Source organism: Tamandua tetradactyla, chromosome X, assembly GCF_023851605.1.
Source record: "Tamandua tetradactyla isolate mTamTet1 chromosome X, mTamTet1.pri, whole genome shotgun sequence".
Lineage (NCBI taxonomy): Eukaryota > Metazoa > Chordata > Mammalia > Pilosa > Myrmecophagidae > Tamandua > Tamandua tetradactyla.
In genome coordinates this window covers 112,409,012-112,429,727 of record NC_135353.1, presented here as the reverse complement: position 1 = coordinate 112,429,727, position 20,716 = coordinate 112,409,012, and the positions used below count along the sequence as shown (strand labels likewise).

Below are 20,716 nucleotides of genomic sequence, written 5' to 3'. Positions count from 1 at the left end.
AAATGGGGGGAGGGACAAGAGTGAAGGGGAGGTTTACATTTCCAACTTGGTGAGGGTGTGTTTATCAATTATCTTTCTCATGGGAACAATGAAGTTATCTAATATTGAGAGTGTTGATGCACTTTGGACTTGGAGCATTATACATGATATGTAATGAATGCAGGTGGCTAAAGGATGCACTGACCAAAAAAGTAAATTGGTGAACGATGGTGTATACATGTGATTAAATATTTGTGCTGCTACAAAAGGAATGAAGTTGCGAGACATGCAGCATTGTGAATGAACCTGTGGGACATTTGGTGAGGCAAAATAAGCCAGAAATAAATGAGCAATTATTGTATGGTCTCCTTTAGAAAATGCTTATAAGAAAACAGGGGCCTAGATTGTAAGCTTTATAGCACTCATATTTAGTCCAGAGTGGTAAGTATTATTTCTGGATTTTGAGAGACTGTTTTATATATATAACCTGGTATTTAGAAATAAGAGTGAAGCTGATCAGGTCAGAATTAAGGTAATTCAGAACAGAGGGGTAAGGAAGACTTTGTCTATATTTTAGAACCTCACCTACTCTTTGAGACCAAAGGAAGAAAGGTTAATTTTGCCCAGAACCTAAATTTTCTGTAGCACATAATTTAACTCAGTCTGTCTGGATAGCTCATTTAAACAGTTGAAACACAGAGAGCCCTGAATAAGAATGAGGGCCTTTAATCCTGCATAGCTTAATGTAATTCCTGGATACATCCTTGAATATATTAAGTAGATAATCAAGAAGTATTGTGAAAGTCCCTTGAGGGATGGGAGAAAAAACATGAACCTATTAAACTTTACCACTGGTGGAACCTCTGATACTATGTCAAACATTAGGGACACCCAAATCAATAGGCCAAGCCCTTGATCTTGAGTCTTGCTCTTGTGAAACTTACGTATGTAGCGGAGAAGCTTAGCCTACCTATAGGTATGCCTAAGAGTTACTTCTAGAGGACCTCTGTTGTTGCTCGGATGGCCTCTCTCTCTCTAAGCACAACTTTGCAAGTGAAATCATTGCCCTCCTGGCTACCTAGGACATGACATCGAGGGGTGAAAGTCTCCCTGGCAACGTGGGGGGAGATGACTCCCAGGGAGGAGTCTGGCCCTGGCACTGTGGGATCAACAATGCCATCCTGACCAAAAGGGGGGAAAGAAATGTAACAAATAAGGTATCGGTGGTTGAAAGAGTTCAAATAGAGTTGTGAGGCTACTCTGGAGGTCACTCTTATGCAAGCTTCTGTTAGACATTGCTACCTATCATAACTTGCCAAACCCCAACCAAAACCATTCCAGCCAATCCTAAAGAACACCTAGGGCAATATATAAGATTCTACAAAGGTTCGATGTACTAGGGTAACCTTCTAGAAACCTACAGCCTCCAGATGGGTCCCTGGACCAGATAAGTCCTGAAACTGAAGGGGCCAGCCTCTCCAGAACATTAGCTAGTTCCATCTCCCTACCTCATATTATTGACAGCCCCTTCCAACATGAAAAATTAAGAATGGGCATAGCCCAAATTCCCCTAAAGAGTGGATGAAAGACTAAAGATGATGGTGGAGTTATACAGAGAAAATAGGGCTTATCAAATGAGTATGATTGCTGAATCATTAAACTGATATTTCTTTTAGCCTCCAGTACCTTAGAGCAGCTAGAAATAAAAACCTAAAATGTGGAATTGTAATCCATACTAAACTCTAAAATCTGTTCTATAACTAATTGTTGCACTGTGCTTTGAAATTTTTGCTTTTTTATGTTATTTTTCACAAAAAAGAAAAAAGTACATTGTGATGATAAAAAAAATATTTATTCCTTCTTGCCTCCATTGTTCTGTAGCAGCTAGAAGGATTTTATGATGTTATGGTAGTCCATGACAAACTCTGGGTTCTGTCCTATAACTACTTGTTGAAGAGTGCTTTGAAAACTATTGCTTTTTTATTTCTTTGCTTTGTTATATATGTTATTTCATAACAATAAAAAAGTAAAAAAAAAAGTTACCACTCACAATTGGGTGGGCCACATCTCCATGGAAACAAACGAAAAGCTCCCACCCAGCGATATTGAATGATCAAAAATTTGGCTTTTCTGGAGTACATAACAGATTCAAACTGGCACAGGCTCCAACATCTTAAGAAACTGAGGAGATGACTGGACTCTAGGCTCCACTGTAGTCAAGCATCAGGTTGCAGTTGTACTCTGGGGTCCATTGTCATCAAGCATTGGGGTGGTGGTCAGACTTTCTGCAATCCCCCAGGCATCTGAGAAAACTGAGGGTGTTTTGAAGCTGTTATGTGAGGCAGGCTAGAACAGGGAGAGAGGGGAGAAGGATAAAAACACAAAGGAGCCTTTGCACAAGGATAGTTGATCAAGGTCAGGAGAGCCCCTATCTGGCCAGACACTCTGCCTGGGGGCTACCCACTTATGGGAAACACCCAACGACAGCAGCCCAGCTGCAGCCAAACAACCCCCACCTGAGTGAGTCAATTATGGAGCACAGTGGAGCCAACTGACTCGCCTGAATGCACTATCTACCACCAGAATCCATAGTGAAGAGAAGGGAGAGTAGGAGGAAGGACTTTCAGTAAGGAAGGGGGAGCAAATGAAGCAAAGCAATAAAAGCAGTTAGTCTAAATTCGGTGGTCTCTGACTCTTGCAAGAGTGCCTGTATGCACCTTCTCTGTGTGTATACTCAATAAATTTTCTACCTACTTGCTCTCTCTGTGCTGTGCTCTTGAATTCTTTTCTTATGGTGCAGCTAAGAACCTGGAAGCTGAAATCCAGCAACACCTTTTGGTGAGCCAGCCAGAGCCATAAGCCACTTCTCTTCTCCTACTGCCAGAACTGGTGAGCACTGGGAAGCTTGGCTATGTGATTTCACCTTTTCTTCTTGCTTGGCTCTTTTTCTTTTGTCTGTCTGTCTGTTGGCTCTCACTCTCTCTCTCTCTTTCTCTACTTGGCTCTTTGAAACTTCTCCACTCACTTGGCTTAATTAAGGGCCTCTGATGCAGCTTCCCCAGGGCATAACCTCAGTTCACCCTGAGCCTTTAGCTCCCTCCTTGGAGGTGGCAGGAGTCCCATCTCCTTTTTTGACCTGATTGGGGGCTTCTCCCCACGTCAAGCAGGCTTCCAATGGGGGCCAAATCAATTCTCTCTCTCCCTCCCCTCCCCCTCCCCCTCTCCCCATGGCTTTCTGAGTTTCCCCCTCACTCTTTTATCCTCCCCTCTGAAGACCCAAGCCCTTCCCCCTGCTGAATCTGTTCCTCTTTTCACCTCTTTGACAGAGGTCCTCTCCCCTACCTCCATGAGACTCTCCCTCTTTCTCCTCTGTCTGGCTTTCCATGCCTTCTAAGACACACCATCATTTATAGCATATAAATCTGGGCTAAGGATTCTTGTACCAAACAAGGTGTTTCTTGACGTTCTAAGGAGTCACCTCTGGTTTAGGCCAAGGGCAATTGAGCCCATTCCAGTAGGAGTGTCTCCCTCTGAAAGCCAGAAGTGAAGTTTGTAGGGTAAGTGAAAAACCCAGCTATCCTGACTGAAGGGAAATAAGCCTTTGAGAGCCAGTAAACCATACACCCCCTCCCCCATTTGTCTTAAAATGGGCACACAGGCCCTTTTTCCCTTGCTTACTTATGATATCAGCTCTCCAATCCTCACTCACCCAGTGTCAGCCTGGACGAGGGTTTCTTCTCCCCACTATTGCTCTCTGGTATGGTTGAAACCATGGCAGGAGTTTTTCTTGGGGAAACAAGAATGTTAAGTTTCTTTCATTTTCTGAAATCTCTACTGCAAGTGACAGGGGAACCTTGCTCCTGGCCATGTCCTATAATATGTCCATAATAAGACCCCATGGATTGCCTAAAAAGTGTACTAAACCACATTTTATTGTGTAGCCTTTCCCAAGACCCTTAAGGGGAGCCTGATTTCTTTGCTGTATATTCCTTTCTTCTAGCCAAATACTGGCAACACCCAGGAAGATTCCCTCCCTAGAGTTTTTGTTTGTGGCAAATCCTTTCCATTCTCTTATGCAGTAAGTCAAGCAATAAATTAAAAGCACAAACATTTCTAAAGATGAGGGAGTTGGGTCAACAGCATTGGGATGGTATCAGGCTATCCATCTTCTGAGTCTTTGAGGATCCTGGGGGTGCTTGGGGATAGGGAACCTGATCCCATGGTGCCAAGAGATCAGCACTCAGAACTTCAGGCTGAAATCTCCTGTTTTCTCTTCTCTCTCTTCCTCAGAAATCGGTGGTACTTCCAGTATTCCAGCTGATAGTCTATTGGGCTGCCTGCTATGAAATTGAAATACTCTTCCTACCACAGAGCTAAAAAAGAAAAGGTTTTATTTTCTACTGTAATACTGATGCGCCCCAGTATCACCTGGAGGATGGCCATTGTTGCTTACAAATGAAACTTATTATCCTATCCTATAAAATCTCTTTTGTAAAATGGAGGGAAAGTGGCAAGTAATTCCTTACATACAGTTTTGTATAAGCTTATTTCAGGATAAATCCATGAAAGGCTCTTGAAAATTATGCCCAGCAGAACCTCTCAAAATTTATAGAAAAATTTTTAAACTTGGTATTAGCCTATAAGATATGCAAGTTATTCTTTCCTCCTGTTTCACTCCTGAGGAAAAGTGTTGAATTTGGACTGAAGCATAGGGCCACACAGACCAACTTACAGACCAGCAGCCTACCCAATATGCAGTAGGGGCAGAAGTGGTTCCAAATGCTAACACAAATTAGAACTATGAGAGGAGTCATGCAGACTTGAAAGCAAGAGACCATATAATTTGTCTAATAGAAGGAATGAAAAAGTGTACCATCAAACCTGTAAATTATAATATATTACAAAGCATAACTCAGAGGGATAAGGAAAACCTGGTTCTATTTCAGGAAAGGCTATTGGAGGCTATAAAAAGTATACCCAAGTAGACCCTAACTCCCCAGAAGGGCAAATAATGCTTAAGATCTATTTTATTAATCACTTCTCAATATTAGAAAAAAATTCCAGATATCAGCCTCTGGGCCACAAACTCTATGAATGATCGCATGAATGCTGCTTTTCCATTTTTAATAACCAGGACAGGGCTACAGCAAGGGAATAGATAAGGATAAGCAGTAACAAACCTAGGCTCACAGCACTTGCTGTGAATGGAAAACAGCCACTTGGGGGCCACTCAGGGCAGAAGCTAGCCAGATCTTGCAATAAGTGTGGAAAAATGGGGCACTGGAAGTACAAGTACACTCAGGAATGCTAAAAGCTCCTGGGGGCTTTGCCTTAGGTGTAGGAAAGCTGGCCAAGTTGTGCACCAAGTCCCAGAGGGTCATTGAGGCCCTCCCAAAGGTCTTAGTGACCACTCCTGAGTAAGACTGAGGAGGCCCAGGGTAGCTAGTGGCTCCCTAGACATCACCAAAGAGCATTGATTTCAACAAGCTCCAGGTGATCTTTGACTTGGCAAGTAACACAATTTTAAAATTAATACTGGAGCCATTTTGTTTTGATCTGTCACTCAGACTCATTATCCCCACAAACCTGTCCCATGGTACAGGTAAATAAAAAAACTTAAAGCCAGAACCTCCACTCAGCCCCTCCTTTGTCAAATTGGCAGCACACTTTTAAATCATCAGTTATTAGTAGTACAAGAATTCCTCACCCTTTCTAAAATGATCTTTACTCCCTGTGGGCCACCTTAAGACTAATAAACCCAGCTTGTGTTTACCCCCTTGGTTACCCTAAAGCCCCTACTAGATTGAGGCCTCTTGGCATTCCAGAAAAAATCCTTAAGCAAATAAACCTGTCTGTATGGGATAAAAGCATTCCAGGGCTAGCCCACAAATAACCCCTGACAGCATGCACATTTTTAGTTTTAAATATTAAAGATGCATTTTTGTATCCCTCTTCATGCTAACTCTAAATACATATTTGCTCTTGAATGGCAGGGACTATTCAAGCTGGCTAGCTTCTGCCCTGAGTGGCCCCCAAGTGGCTGTTTTCCATTCATGGCAAGTGCTGTGAGCCAAGGTTTGTTACTGTTTATCCTTATCTATTCCTTTGCTGTAGCCCTGTCCTGGTTATTAAAAATGGAAAAATAAGATTTCCACCCTACTCACTTAGTGCTACCTCAAGAGTTTAAAAATAATTCCTGTATCTTTAAAAATAGCTTAGTGGCACACCTTACTGCCTAAAAGTAGTCTTACAATATGTTAACTGTGAACTAATTTATTTCTAATATAAGTGAATTTTGTTTGTTATAATCATTGCTAACTGAATGGATATGGAAAGTCACAGAAAGGTTTAAGAAACTGAATTTTGTAGTCATTATCGACTACAAGTCCTAAATGGATGTGGAAAGTTGTGGAAATTTTAAAAAGTAAGTTTTGTTTGTAGTCACTGCTGACAACAAGTTATAGGGAATTTATAAAAATGAATTCTGTCTCTCCTTGTAAATGTTGCTCTCTGTTAAATTGCTCTTAATAATAGTTATGAAAAGTTTTTCTTAATAATCTGAGTACTCTGTCTAAAACATAAAAATGTTATATCAGAAGAATATCCTTATTAATGTTTATGTTAACCTTATCATCCTTTATTTCTGAAGACAAGTCTTCTCACTCTTAAAGGAAAACTGTTAAAAAGATGTGTTCTCTTGTCCTACTCCAACCCTGTCCTTAATACCTCTGTGGACCTCCCTCTGTCCTTTGCTCTTCAACCACACTGGTCTACTTGGTGTTCCTCAAACATACCATGCGCCTTTCTCCCTTAGGGTCTGTATTCCAACTATTTGTTCCACCTAACAGGCTCTTCCCTTAAATTCTTTTTGGTGAAAATCCTTCACCTCCTTTAAGCCTCTGTTTCAACCTTACCTTATCAATGAGGCTTACTGTCACTACCGTTTGAGGCTTAATCTCACTACCCTCCTTGCCCAACCGATCCCTCTTTTCTTACTTTATTATTTTTTCTTCCACAGTACATATATTGTAATAGATTATATAATTAGTTAGGTTTATTGTCTAGTGCCTCAACCTCCCTAGAATGTCAGCCCATGGATTATGTTCACTGATATAACCCAAGTACCTACACCAGTGTCTGATGCATGCTAGGCATTGAATAAATATTTAGGAGAGGTGAATTATTACCTTTCTGATTCTTGGTTATAATTTGCACGGTTTTATCTGAACACCGATATATGATAGGACATCTGAAAGGACATATGATATTTTGATTAGTTATGTATAGGGACTATGATTGGAGAAATGTTTAAAGTGCAGTACTTTACTCAGAATATGAGCTCCATATGGACAGAGACCAAGTGTGTCTTTTTATTGCTGTATCTTTTATGCCAAGAACAGTGCATGGCACATAGCAGATGCTCAATAAATATTTGTCAAATGAATAAATGCATGAACGAAAAAAAAAAAAAGATGTGTTCTCTCACCCTGTGAAAGTAAAGTGCTAAAGTAGTTTAACATATTACTTAAAAGTGTTTAAGTATTACAATAATTTAAAAACGGTTTCTATCTTTCTGTTGGCTAAATTTGCACGGGTAAAATGTTATTCATATATTTAGAAGTTGTTTCTATCCTACTACAGATCTGTATAATGTTGAAGGTTACAAATCATGGAAACAACCAAATTTGCTTGTCAGAAACACTACTCTAAAGCTTCTCTAAAAAGTACAGGTTATCAGCTATACTTCATCTTCAAGAAAAAGACTTTAAAAAGAATCAAGGCAGGGGATGCAATGGTAGTTTAGTGGTAGAGTGCCATGCAGGAGACCCGGGTTCGATTCCCAGCCCATGCACCTCCCCAAAAAACGAAACAAGCATAACAAAATTCAACAAATGGTGCTGCAATAAAGGGATACTCACATGAAAAAATAAATAACATGTGACCTCGCCATACAGCATACAAAAAAAACCAAGACAAGTATAAAAATTATGATTTACCTGTTAATTAACATAACCCTGGTAAATGTATTAAACAGGATAAAACTTCTGCCATAGTTGATGACCCCAATATAAATCATCTGTCAAATGTTTTTATTTCTGAAAGTAAGTTCATTTTAAATGCTTATAAAAATTATAGCTTAAAGTGTCAACTCTTACAACAATCACACTTATTCCTAAATTTTAACTGTTATTTCTAAATTTTGAGATGCTTTGATCATTGTATAACCTAGTAGTTCCCTAAAACTTTAAATATCAGTATAACACCCAAAATTCAGAGTTAAAGTTCTCCAGCTCTGAAAGTAAGTAATACTTCATACAGCAAATATTGTTGATCAGGAGGGCCCATGTCTGTCACAGACATCCTGCTCAGTGACAGCTGACCCACTGGGAACCAAAGGCCCCGCACCTGAGTGAGTCATAGGAAATGTGGGACCAACTGACCCACCCGAAGGTACTATCTACCACCAACAACTACCCTGGAGAGAAGGAAGGTGTTTTGGTTTGCTAAAGATGCCAAAATGCAATATACCTGAAATAGAATGGCTTTTAAACAGGGAATTTATGAAGTTACAGGTTTGCAGTTCTAATGCCATATAAATATCCAAACTAAGGCATCCAGAGAAAGGTACCTTGACTCAAGAAAGGTCAATGTCTGTCACATGGGGAGGCATGTAGCTGGTGTCTACTGTTCCTTGTTCCTGGTTCTGTTGCTTCCAGCTTCTCATGCCAGTGGTTTCCCCTCTAAGTATCTGTTGGCCTTCACTTAGCTCCTTCAGAATACCACTCTGGGTTCTGGCTTGCTTAGCATCTCATGGGAAGTTACATTGCAATGTCTGCTGGGCTCTGCATCTCCAAACATCCAGGTCTAGGTATCTGATCGCTCTGTTGGCACTCCAAGCATGTCCAAATGTCTGCATCTCAAAGCAATCATCTAATTTCTGTCAGCTCTCTCAGCTCCTGGTGTCTCCTGATGCCTCTACATTTCCAAACATCTTTGTCTATGTCTATATCTGAGATTTCTACAAACATTTCCCTTTTTAAAGGACTCCAGTAAACTAATCAAGACCCACCTTGAACAGGCAGAGTCATATCTCCATGTAATCAAAAAGTCACACCCACAGTTGGGTGTGTTACATCTCCATGGAAACAATCCAATCAACAGGTCCACCCACAACTGGGTGTGTCATCTCCATGGAAACAATCCAAAGTTTCCACCCTACAATATTGAATCAGGATTAGAGGAACTTTTCTGGTGCACATAACAATTTCAAACTAGCACAGGAGGGTAGGAGGAAGGACCTTGAATAAGGAAGGGGGAGGGAAGTAAGTGAAACAAAGGAATAAAAGATGGTCCCAATGTTGGGGTTCTCTTGCCCGTATTCTTTTCTGGGAGTGACTGCATGCTCCTTTTCTGCATGTGTACTTAATAAATTTTCCACCTACTTGTTCTATTTGTGCTCTGCTCTTGAAGTCTTTTCTCACAGCACAGCCAAGAACCTTGAAACTGAAATTTGGCAACATTAAGCCACAGAAAAGGCCATGTTCTTTCAGTTCACTCCTGTGGGAGTAGTCCTATTGTGGGTGTGATCTTTTGATTAGGTTGTATCAATTAAGATGTTACCCACCCAATTCAAGGTGGGTCTTAATCATCTGACTAGAGTCCTTTATGAGGATAAAAAAGAGGAAAATCCCAGAGAGCTGAGAGGAAAACACAGAGAACTTGGAGAGAAAGACCCTAGGGGTGCCAAGAGAGGACCAACAGCTCAGAGAGGAGGCTACTGGAACCAGAAGCCAAAAGTAACATAACACTGGAATGAAGGACCTGCAGACACTGACCATGTGCCTTGCTATATGACAGAGGAACCTAGATGTCAGCAGCCTTTATTCAGAAGTTATTGGTCCTGTTGATGCCTTAACTTAGACATTTTCATGGCCTTAGAACTGTAAATTTGTAAGCTATCAAATTCACATTGTTAATGCCAACCTGTTTCTGGGTATTACATTCTGGCAGCTTTAGCAGATGAAACAGGTGGAACACTCTTTCTCAACAATGGAGTTGAAGGCTTGTCCCGCCCCAAGCTCTGGGTATACCCAACATTTCCTCATACATGGGTGGGTCCACTCTCTTGGCCCTAGAAGATGTCTTTAGTACAGACTTCAGATTCTATGGTTCTACCCTTGAAGACAGTTTTCCTTCAATCTGTCCCTTTTCTGTCCCTTTTAGTCCAGGTTGACAGTGGTTCTGTTCATACAGATCTTACAATAAACTTGTTGGTTTTGCATGCAGTGCACAGGGTCCAAACCATCAGACCAAGAGTTTTCTACAAGTTCTTTCTCAATAACTTTATTTCCAATCCTGACTTTCACTGAAATGGTTGACTTGTTCCATGTTCAGTTAAACCCTCACATGGAGCACTATTCTTTGAGGACTAATTTTCTGGAAGCTCAGAATTTTCCAAACCATCAATTTCTGTTTTCTTTGAGCTCAAGATTTCAGTCCTCAGCTTATCCCTTTCCTCTTGCATTTTACTATAAGCTGCAGGGAGAAGCCAGACCATACCTTCCACATTTAGTTGGGGAACCTCCTTATCTAAATATCCAAGCTTATTACTTTCTAATTCTGTATTCCACCCAACATCAGAACTCAATTTTGTCATGTTCTCCAGCCTATTTAATACAAGGGTCACTTTTCTTCGACTTTGCAATGACATCTTCATCATTTCTATCTAAGTCCTCATTAGAAGTACCTTTAGCATCAATCTTTTCAACTAAAAGTCTCTTTAAAGCAATTTTGGCCTTTTCTACCACACACTTCACAATTCTTCCTGCCTCTACTCATTATCCAAGTAGAAAGCCTTTTTAACCTTTTTGGTATTTGCAGTAGCAGTACCCCACTCTCTGATGCCAAAATCTGTTTAGTTTCCTAAATCACTCAAAGCAGTTACCATGAAATGAACTGGCTTTACCTATGGAAATTTATTAGCTTGCAAGCTTACAGTTTTAATCCATGAAAATATCCAAATCTAAGCATCATTAAGATGATCCTTTCTACTGAAGAATGGCTTCTAGCAATCCTGGACTCCACTGGTACATGACAAGGTATATGACAGTGTCTGCTGGTCTCTCCCTTCTCTCCCAGGTTTTGTTCCTTTCCACTTCTTGTTTCTATCATTGTCTCTCTCTTTGAATTTCATTCCCTTATAAAGGACCCCAGTAAGAGTATTAACTTTTAAGTACATGCTTTTTGGGGGGGTACATACAGCTTCAAACCACTACAACTTCCAAGACCTTTTGACATGCCCTCCATCATTTTTTAAAAATCATTTACTTTCTGGCCCTACAAGATGCAGCAGATAAATCATCTTGTATATTTCCTGGACCACTTCACCAAGGAGCCCTAGTTTCTTGTATTGAAGAATAGTATTAGAAAGAAAGATCTGGGTACTAGATATGTGTGTTGCTACTTAGATGTCTTTGTTTTTAGCCACTCTCAGCTAAAAGAGCAAGGAAATATATGTGTGTATACTAACCCGTGTGTATTCACATATATATAAATATTTTTATATATGGTCATCTGTATCATACAAAGCTAAATGCAAGTACTTAACTAATGTCTCCAATTCTGATCCATCACCTATAGATAGTTATCCACATGGATCATTATAGTCTTCTCCCCTTGCTTATCTGTAACCTCCCACTCCAACATTAGAAACCTGATTCTTACCATCCACCATACAGTTAGTTAATTGTTGAATTCTAGCATACAAATATAGCAATTACCCATACCACTATGGGACACAGCTTTATCAACTAGAATATAGTGCTTATGTACAGTTTCTTTTGCCTTTAGTCTTACAGGCTCCATCCATTTCCAATCAGCACCTTTGTCTAAACATATGTCAATGTAGACGTTTTATGGATATGTAATAGATAAGTTGTTTTGTCACATTCTGCTTTCCAACCAAGGATCCCTGAACTCCTAAGTGAATTTTCAAATGTGCAGACATTAAGATTCATTCTTTGTGCTGTAAAATGTTTTTTGCAAGTGCATAGTGTCATGTATCCCCCATTACAGTATCATGCAGGATCATTTCACTCCCCTAAAAAATCCACTGTGCTTCAACTATTCAGCACTCTACTCCTCCCCTTGAGCCTCTGGAAACCCCAGAATATTTTTTGTCATCATTATAGTTTTGCTTTATCCAGAGCATCTTATATTTGGAAGTATACAGTAAGTAGTCTTTTCAGACTGGCTTCTTTCACTTAGCAATTAACATTTAAGATTCACTGATACCTTTTTTTTTCCCATAGGCAGGCACCGGGAATCAAACCTGGGTCTACAGCATGGCAGGTGGGAATTCTGCCACTGAACCACTGTCACACCACCCACTGATATCTTTTTGTGACTTGATAGCTCATTTCTTTGTATTGCTGATTAATATTCCACTGTATTGATATACTTCAGTTTGTTTATCCATTCACCTACAGAAGAAATCTTGATTGCTTCCAGTTTTTGTGAGTTATGAATAAAGCTGCCAGAAACATTCACATTCAGGTGGCCTTTTTTTAAAAAAAAAATTTTATTGACAAATCTTCACACACATAAAGTCCATACATGGTGTACAATCAGTGGCTCATAATATTATCACTTAGTTGTGTATTCATCACCACAATCACTTTTTAGAATATTTGCATCACTCCAGAGGAAGAAATGAAAGGAATAAAAAGCTCACACATCCTGTGCTGGTTTGCAATGATGTATGTACCCTAGAAAAAGCCATGTTTTAATCCTAATCACTTTTTGTAAAGGCAGCCATTTCTTTTAAACCCTATTCGGTTTTGTATGCCTGAAACATAATTAGATCATCTCCCTGGAGATGTGATTTAATCAAGAGTGGTTGTTAAACTGGATTAGCTGGAGGCATATCTCCACACATTTTGGTGGATCTTGATAAATTTCTGGAGTGCTATAAAAGAGAAAACATTTTCGAGAATGAAGGAGATTCAGAGAGAACAGAGAATGCTGTAGCACCATGAAGCAGAGAGTCCACTAGCCAGTGCTTTGGAGATGAAGAAGGAAAACACCTCCCAGGGAGCATTATGAAACAGGAAGCCAGGAGAGAAAGGTTGCCATGTGTCCTTCCAGCTGAGAGAGAAACCGTGACTGTGTTCATGTTCCTTTCCACTTGAGAGAGAAACCCTGAACTTCATCGGCCTTCTTGAACCAAGGTATCTTTCCCTGGATGCATTGATTGGACGTTTCTATAGACTTGTTTTAATTGGGACATGTTCTGGGCCTTAGAATTGTAAGCTAGCAACTTATTAAATCCCCCTTTTTAAAAGTCATTCCTTTTCTGGTATATTGCATTCTGGCACTAACAAACTAGAATGCATCCCATACCCCTTACCCCTCCCTATTATTGTCAGGTACCCTTTTGACTTTGTCTCCTATTTTCCAAATGTCTGCTCACCCTTTAGCCTTTAAAATAGAATTACCTTAACATAAAAGGAATATATGCTTATTGCAAATACAATTTTTAAAAATATAATTAAGAAAATAAGAAGAAACCCTCATAACCAGAGATTACCACTGTTTTATTTTTAGTTTTGTCTTTTGTTTTATAAAATTCTAACATATGTCTTTAAAACAAATGCAAAATATTATAAATTCATTTTTATTTTTCCTTTTAAATTTATCTTTATATTATGAACATTTTTCCCTTTAGTCCCCAATTTTCATTTTTAAATTCAAAAGTGGCATATTTCTTATAAAACCATATAAAATTCTGAAATGTATAATGCAAAAATGAAAGTTCTGTCCTCAATATCATATACTTTCCAGGACAAGGGAAGGATGGTGGGGATATGTTAACATTTCAGTTAACAGAATATATATATATATAATTTATCTATCTATATATCTGTTTATTTACATTGCAAATGGTCATAGAGGACAATGATGGTGTTGAGAAAGAGCTAGGAAAATAGGAATTCTACCTTTTGGGTAGGGATCTAATTGGTACAGACTTTCTGGGGAGAATTTCACATTCTTTATTTCTATTTTAAAGTCATGTAATTTTTTGCCAAGCAATTGCACCTCTACAAAAATAACCGAATTTGATATAATTTTTCCAAATCAGTGTATTATTCAGAGATTTGCCTTACTCTTTTCCATGCTTACATGATATTCCAATGTATGAATATGCCACCATTTACTTATCACCTGTTAATGAACTTGTGGGTTGTTTCCAAATTTTCCTTATAAGCTTTGCTCAGGTTATCATATTTAGTGCAATTAAATTTATTCACCTCTTCATTTATTTTCTAGGATGAATTCCTAGTAGAAGAACTGCATGCAAAAAAGATACACAAATTTAATATATAAACTGAAAATGCCAAATTGCTCTCCAGAAGGGCTGTTACCCCTACCAGAGTTATAGAATTCGTTTTCTAGCTCTTTCTCAATATGCTCAGTGTTTCATCTGTGACCACTTGATATGTAAGTAAATGTATTTTTGTTGTTCCACTGTCCATGTATTTGATGATGAGTAAAGTAAAGGATTGTCCATAAGATAATGACCATCTATATTTCTCTTAAGTGAACTGCAAGTCTCAGCCCATTTTCCTATTACGGTATTTGTATTTTTTCACATTGCTTAAAAATTGTCATTTATTAAGAATATTACTTCATTGTCTCTTATGTTGAATTTATAACTTGCTTTCCCCAGTTTATCATTTGGCCTTTAAATCTGTTGAAAGTTACTATATACTTTTCAAGTTTTAGGTATTCAAATTTTCCAGTCTCTTTCTTCACAGTGTCTGCCTCACATTAAAAAAGAAAAACAAAACCAAAAATACTCCCACTGCAAGGTGTAGAAATAGACTTTGACATTTTAATTAAGAACATTTTTCATTTTAAAATTTTTCCCTCATCAATTTTGATATTTGTTTTTTTATTTGAAAACTTGTAAGTATACAGAGCAATCATACCTTAAATATAGGATTCCCATATACTGACCCAACACCAATGTCTTTCATTGGTGTGGAATATTTGTTATAATTGATGAAAGCACATTTTTATAGTTGTATTATTTTTTAACAGCAGTTGCCTTTGTTACAATTGATGAAAGGTTATGAAAATTATACTTTTAACTATAGTCCATAGTTTACATTAGGTGTATTTTTACATATATCATCTGTTTTTGGTTTGCTAATGCTGCCAGGCTGCAATGTATGGGAAATAGATTGGCTTTTTTTACAAAGGGAATTATTAAGTTGCAAATTTACAGTTCTATGGCCATAAAAGTGTCAAAACTATGGCAGTCAGAGAAAGCTACCCTTGACTCAAGAAGGGCCGATGGGTCTGGAACACCTCTGTTAGTTGGGAAGGCACGTGGCTGATTCTTTGGCTTTGGCTTTAAACAGCTTCACTGCAGGAATTTTCTTTCTGCATCTCCAAATGTGTAGGTCTTGTGTTGGATTTGTCAGCTGTCAGCTCTGAATTCTTTTCCAAAATGGTTGACTCTTAAAGGGATCCAGTAAGGAAGTGTCATGGTCAAGTTCATGTGTCAACTCGGCCAGATGGTGGTACCTGGTTGTCTGATTGGGCAAGTGCTGGCTTGTCTTTTGCTATGAGGACATTTCACAGAATTAAGTCATGATCAAATCGGTGACATCCACAGCTGATTCATTTGTAATCAGCCAAGGGGAATGTCTTCTTTAAGGAGTGATGCTTAATCTAATCACTGGAAGCCTTTTAAGGAGGATTCAGAAGTGACAGGTTCTCTTCCTACTTTGGCCGGCGAGCCTCTCCTGTGGAGTTTGTCCAGATCCTCCATCAGAATCATCAGCTTTACAGCCTGCCATACAGATTTTGGACTCTACATTCCCATGGTTACATGAGACACTTTTATAAATTTTTATATATATGAATATTTCCTGTTGATTCTATTTCTCTAGAGAACCCTAACTAATACAACTTGGTACCAGGAGTGGTTCTTAAGAAACAGAATCTTAAAAATGGGTTTTTATGAATGGTTTTCTACTCTGACTGGACTCAAAGGCACTAAGGACTCTGATTCCCATAATCAGAATGACATTGCCAATTGATGGAGTGAGTTGGCAGAAGAGATACTCAAAATACGCCATTTGATTCTTCTAATGCTTTGCTTGTATGAAGCCAGGCTCTGGGGGGATAATGTTTTTGACACTTTTACAGAGTTGTGTGGAAATAGGAAGTATACAGAAGTTGGCTTGTTGTTGTTAGATACACTTTATACATTAATGAGTGAAAGAGATGAGCTTGTCTTCAAACCAGAAGCTTAAGCACCGTCTGACAGATGTAGACATTTCTGTAAGTGTCCTGAAGGAAAATCTTATTTCCTGTAGCTATAGACTTGAGATGTCTGAAAATCAGACTCAGAATCTTATTATTAGAGTAGCAACTTTAAAGCATAAACTGAAATTTCAGTTTTGCATGGTGTCTGCTGTTAAAGTGAGGGTGTTGATTCAAAAGGAGTGGGATCCTGAAAAATGGGATGGTGAAATATGGATTGATAATGATGTCACTGAAGAGGTTGAAACCCTAGGTCATACTGAGTCTTCTCTAGATAACCCTGTAATAGTCTGCTCTGAGGACATAGCTGCCCCACCTCCAGTCTGCCTTGAGGAGTTGGCCACCAAAATGCCACCTGAAGAGATTAGCCCTAGAGTGATTAATCCTGTTTCACCAGATGAAACTGCAAATGAATGCCCTGAAGCAAATGGCTTGGAAGATACTTCTAATTCTTTTCATGACCCACCCCCATCACTCCTCATTTCTTCCAGACCTACAACTAAAAGTCCCAACAGGCCCCTAAAGATGAGGTACAAAGTATCACACATGAGGAGGTACATTATACTCCAAAAGAAATGTGTGAGTTTTCTAATTTATATAGACAGAAATCAGGGGAATATGTTTAGCAATGGATTTTAAGGTGTGGGATAATGGTGGGAGGAATATATGTCTGGATCAGGCTGAATTTATTGATATGGGTCCACTAAGCAGAGATTCTGCATTCAATGTTATAGCTCGAGGCATTGGAAAAGGCATTAACAATTTGTTTGGATGGTTGGCTGAAACATGGATCAAAAGGTGGCTGACATTACCTGAGATTGAAATGCCAGAACTGCCCTGGTATAATGTAGATGAGGGGATCCAGAGGCTTAGAGAGATTGGAATGTTAGAGTGGATTTATCATACAGTCTGCTCTTACACCCCAGGAATGTCCAGAGGATGCACCTTTTACCAGAACAATGAGACATAAATTTGTGAGACTAGCACCATCATCCCTGAAGAACTCTGTAGTTGCACTTCTCTGTAGGTCAGATATTACTGTGGAACTACTGTAACTGAGTTGGAATCTTTAAACACAATAGGATCCTGAGTTGGCAGAGGCCATGTGACAGCATTTAATCACCAGAGACAGGGTGGACATGGCTATTATAATAGACAGCAAACTAAAAATAATCTGACTCACAGAGATCTGTTGCATTGACTAGTAAATCATGGGGTATCTAGAAATACAATAGATGGGCAGTCTACTAAATTGTTGTTTGAACTGTATCAACAAAAGAGTTCTAGGTCAAGTGAACAGAAGTCTAACTTGAATTACAAAAACACAGAGTCATGGCCCTGATCAATTTCCATACTTGAGACAGTTTACAGACCCAGATCCCCTTGAATGAAGGGGAGGCCAGGTCCCTTTGGGGTGGAACCCTGTTACACTGCCACAAAGCTATACTGTTAATCTTCCTCCAAGCCTTCCCCAAGGAGACCAACAGCCTTTTACAAGGGTAACTGTGCATTGGGGAAAAGGAAATGATCAGATATTTTGGAGATTATTAGACACTGGTTCAGAAGTGACATTAATTCCAAGGTACCCCAAACGTCACTCTCGTCCACCTGTAAGAGTGGGGGCTTATGGAAGTCAGGTGATCGATGGAATTTTAGCTCAGGTCCCTCTCACAGTGGGTCCAGTGGGTCCCCAGACCCATTCTGTAGTTATCTCCCCAGTTTAACAATGCATAGTTGGAATAGACATACTGAGCAACAGGCAGAATCCCCACATTGGCTCTCTGACTGGTGTAGTAAGGGCAATTATGGTGGGAAAAGCCAAGCAGAAGCCACTAGAACTGCCCCTACCTAGCAAAATAGTAAATCAGAAGCAATGTCAGGTTCCTGGAGGAATTGCAGAGATTACTGCCACTCTTAAGGACTTGAAGGATGCAGGGGTGGTAATTCCTACCACATCCCTTTTCAACTCTCCTATTTGGCCTGTGCAGAATACAGATGGGTCTTGGAGGATGACAGTGGATTATTGTAATCACAATCAGGTGGTAATTCCAATTTCAGCTGCTGTTTCAGATGTGGTATCATTGTTTGAGCAAATCAATACATCCCCTGGTACCTGGTATGCAGCTATTGACCTGGCAAATGCTTTTTTCTCAATTGCTGTTAGTAAGGACCATCCGAAACAGTTTGCTTTCAGCTGGCAATGTCAGCCATATCCTCTCACTTACCTACCTCAGGGGTATATAAACTCTCCAGCCCTATGTTCTAATCTTGTCCACAGGGACCATGATCATTTCTCCCTCCCACAAGACATCACACTGGTTCATTATGTTGATGATATCATGTTGATTGGCCCTAGTGAGCAAAAAGTAGCAAGCACTCTAGACTTACTGGTAAGGCATATGTGTGTCAGAGGATGGGAGATAAATCCATCAAAAATACAGGGGCCTTCCACCTCAGTGAAATTTCTAGGTATCCTGTGGTGTGGGGCATGTCGAGATATCCCTCCTAAAGTGAAGGGTAAGTTTCTGTATCTGGCCCCTCCTACAACAAGAAAAGAGGCACAATGCCTAGTTGGTCTCTTTGGATTTTGGTGACAACAAATTCCTCATTTGGGTGTGCTACTTCAGCCCATTTATTGAGTAACCAGAAAAGCTGCTAATTTTGAGCGGGGACCTGAACAAGAGGAGGCTCTGTGACACATTCAGACTGCCGTACAAGCTGCTCTGCCACTTGGGCCGTATGATCCAGCAGATCCAATGGTGCTGGAAGTGTCAGTGGCAAATAGAGATGCTTTCTGGAGCCTTTGGCAGGCCCCTATAGGAGAATCACAATGCAGACCCTTAGGATTTTGGAGCAAAGCCTTACCATCTGCTGCAGATAACTACTCTCCTTTTGAGAAACAGCCTTTGGCCTGCTATTGGGCCTTAGTAGAGACCAAACGCTTAACCTTGGGCTACCAAGTTACCATGAGACCTGAGTTGCCTATCATGAGCTGGGTGTTGTCTGACCCACCAAGGTATAAAGTTGGGTGTGCACCGCAGTACTCAGTCATAAAATGGTGATGGTATATAGGAGATAGGGCCAGAGCAGGTCCTGAAGGCACAAGTAAGTTACATGAGGAAATGGCCCAAATACCCGTGGTCTCCACTCCTGCCACATTACCTTCTCTTTCCCAGACCAGAGCTATGGCCTCTTGGGGAGTTCCCTACAGTGAATTGACTGAGGAAGAGAAAACTCGGGTCTGATTTACAGATGGTTCAGCATGATATGCAGGTAACACCCGAAAGTGGACAGCTGCAGCACTACAACCCCTTTTTGGGGTGTCCTTGGAGGACAGTGGTGAGGGGAAATCCTCCCAGTGAGCATAAGCAGTGCACCTGGTTGTTCATTTTGCTTTGAAGGAGAACTAGCCATAGGAGTGTTTGACTCATGAGCTGTTGCTAATGGTTTGGCTGGGATGGTCAGAGACTTGGGAAGACCATAATTGGAAAATTGGTGACTAAGAGATCTGGGGATGAGGTATGTGGATAGATCTTCCTGAGTGGGCTAAAAACATGAACATATTTGTGTCCCATATGAATGTGCACCAGAGGGTGACTTCAGCAGAAAAAGGTTTTAATAATCAAGTGGATAAGATGATCCATTCTGTGGATGTCAGTCAGCCCCTTTCCCTAGCAACTCCTGTTATTGCACAATGGGCTCAGGAACAAAGTATTCATGGCAGTAGAGATGGAGGTTATGCATGGGCTCAGCAACATGGACTTCCACTCACCACATATGACCTGACTATAGCTGCTCCTGAGTGCCTAATCTGCCAGCAGCAGAGACCCACACTCAGCCCCCAATATGACATTATTCCCTGAGGTGACCAGCTGGCTAAAGGGTGGCAGGCTGATTACATTGGACCACTCCCTTCATGGAATTGGCAGCAATATGTTCCAACTGGAATAGACACGTACTCTGGATATGGGTTTGCTTTCCCTGCATGCAATTCTTCTGCCAATATTACCATCCGTGGGTTTACAGAATGCCTTATCCATCATCATGGTATTCCACACAGCATTGCTTCTGATCAGGGAACACACTTCACAGCAAATGAAGTAAAGGAATGGGCACATGCTCATGGAATTCTCTGGTCTTACCATGTTCCCCATCATCCAGAAGCAGCTGGATTGATAGAACAGTGGAATGACCTTTTGAAAACTCAATTATGGTGCCAACTAGGTGGCAGTAGCTTGAAGGGCTGGGGTAATTTTCTCCTGGAAGCGGGTGTATGCTCTGAATCAGCATCCACTGTATGGTGCTATTTCTCCCATAGCCAGGATCCATTGGTCCAGGAACCAATGGGAGTGGTACCACTCACTATTATGCCTAGCGATCCACTAGGAAAATTTTTGCTTCC

The 20,716-nt window shown here is 40.1% G+C and overlaps 1 long non-coding RNA gene across 1 annotated transcript in view; it reads left to right on the top strand.

Annotated features, from left to right (window-relative positions):
• The window catches only part of LOC143671180 (uncharacterized), a 152,762-nt gene that overhangs the window by 43,698 nt on the left and 88,348 nt on the right, over positions 1-20,716 (top strand). The gene's annotated exons all lie outside the window — the stretch shown is intronic.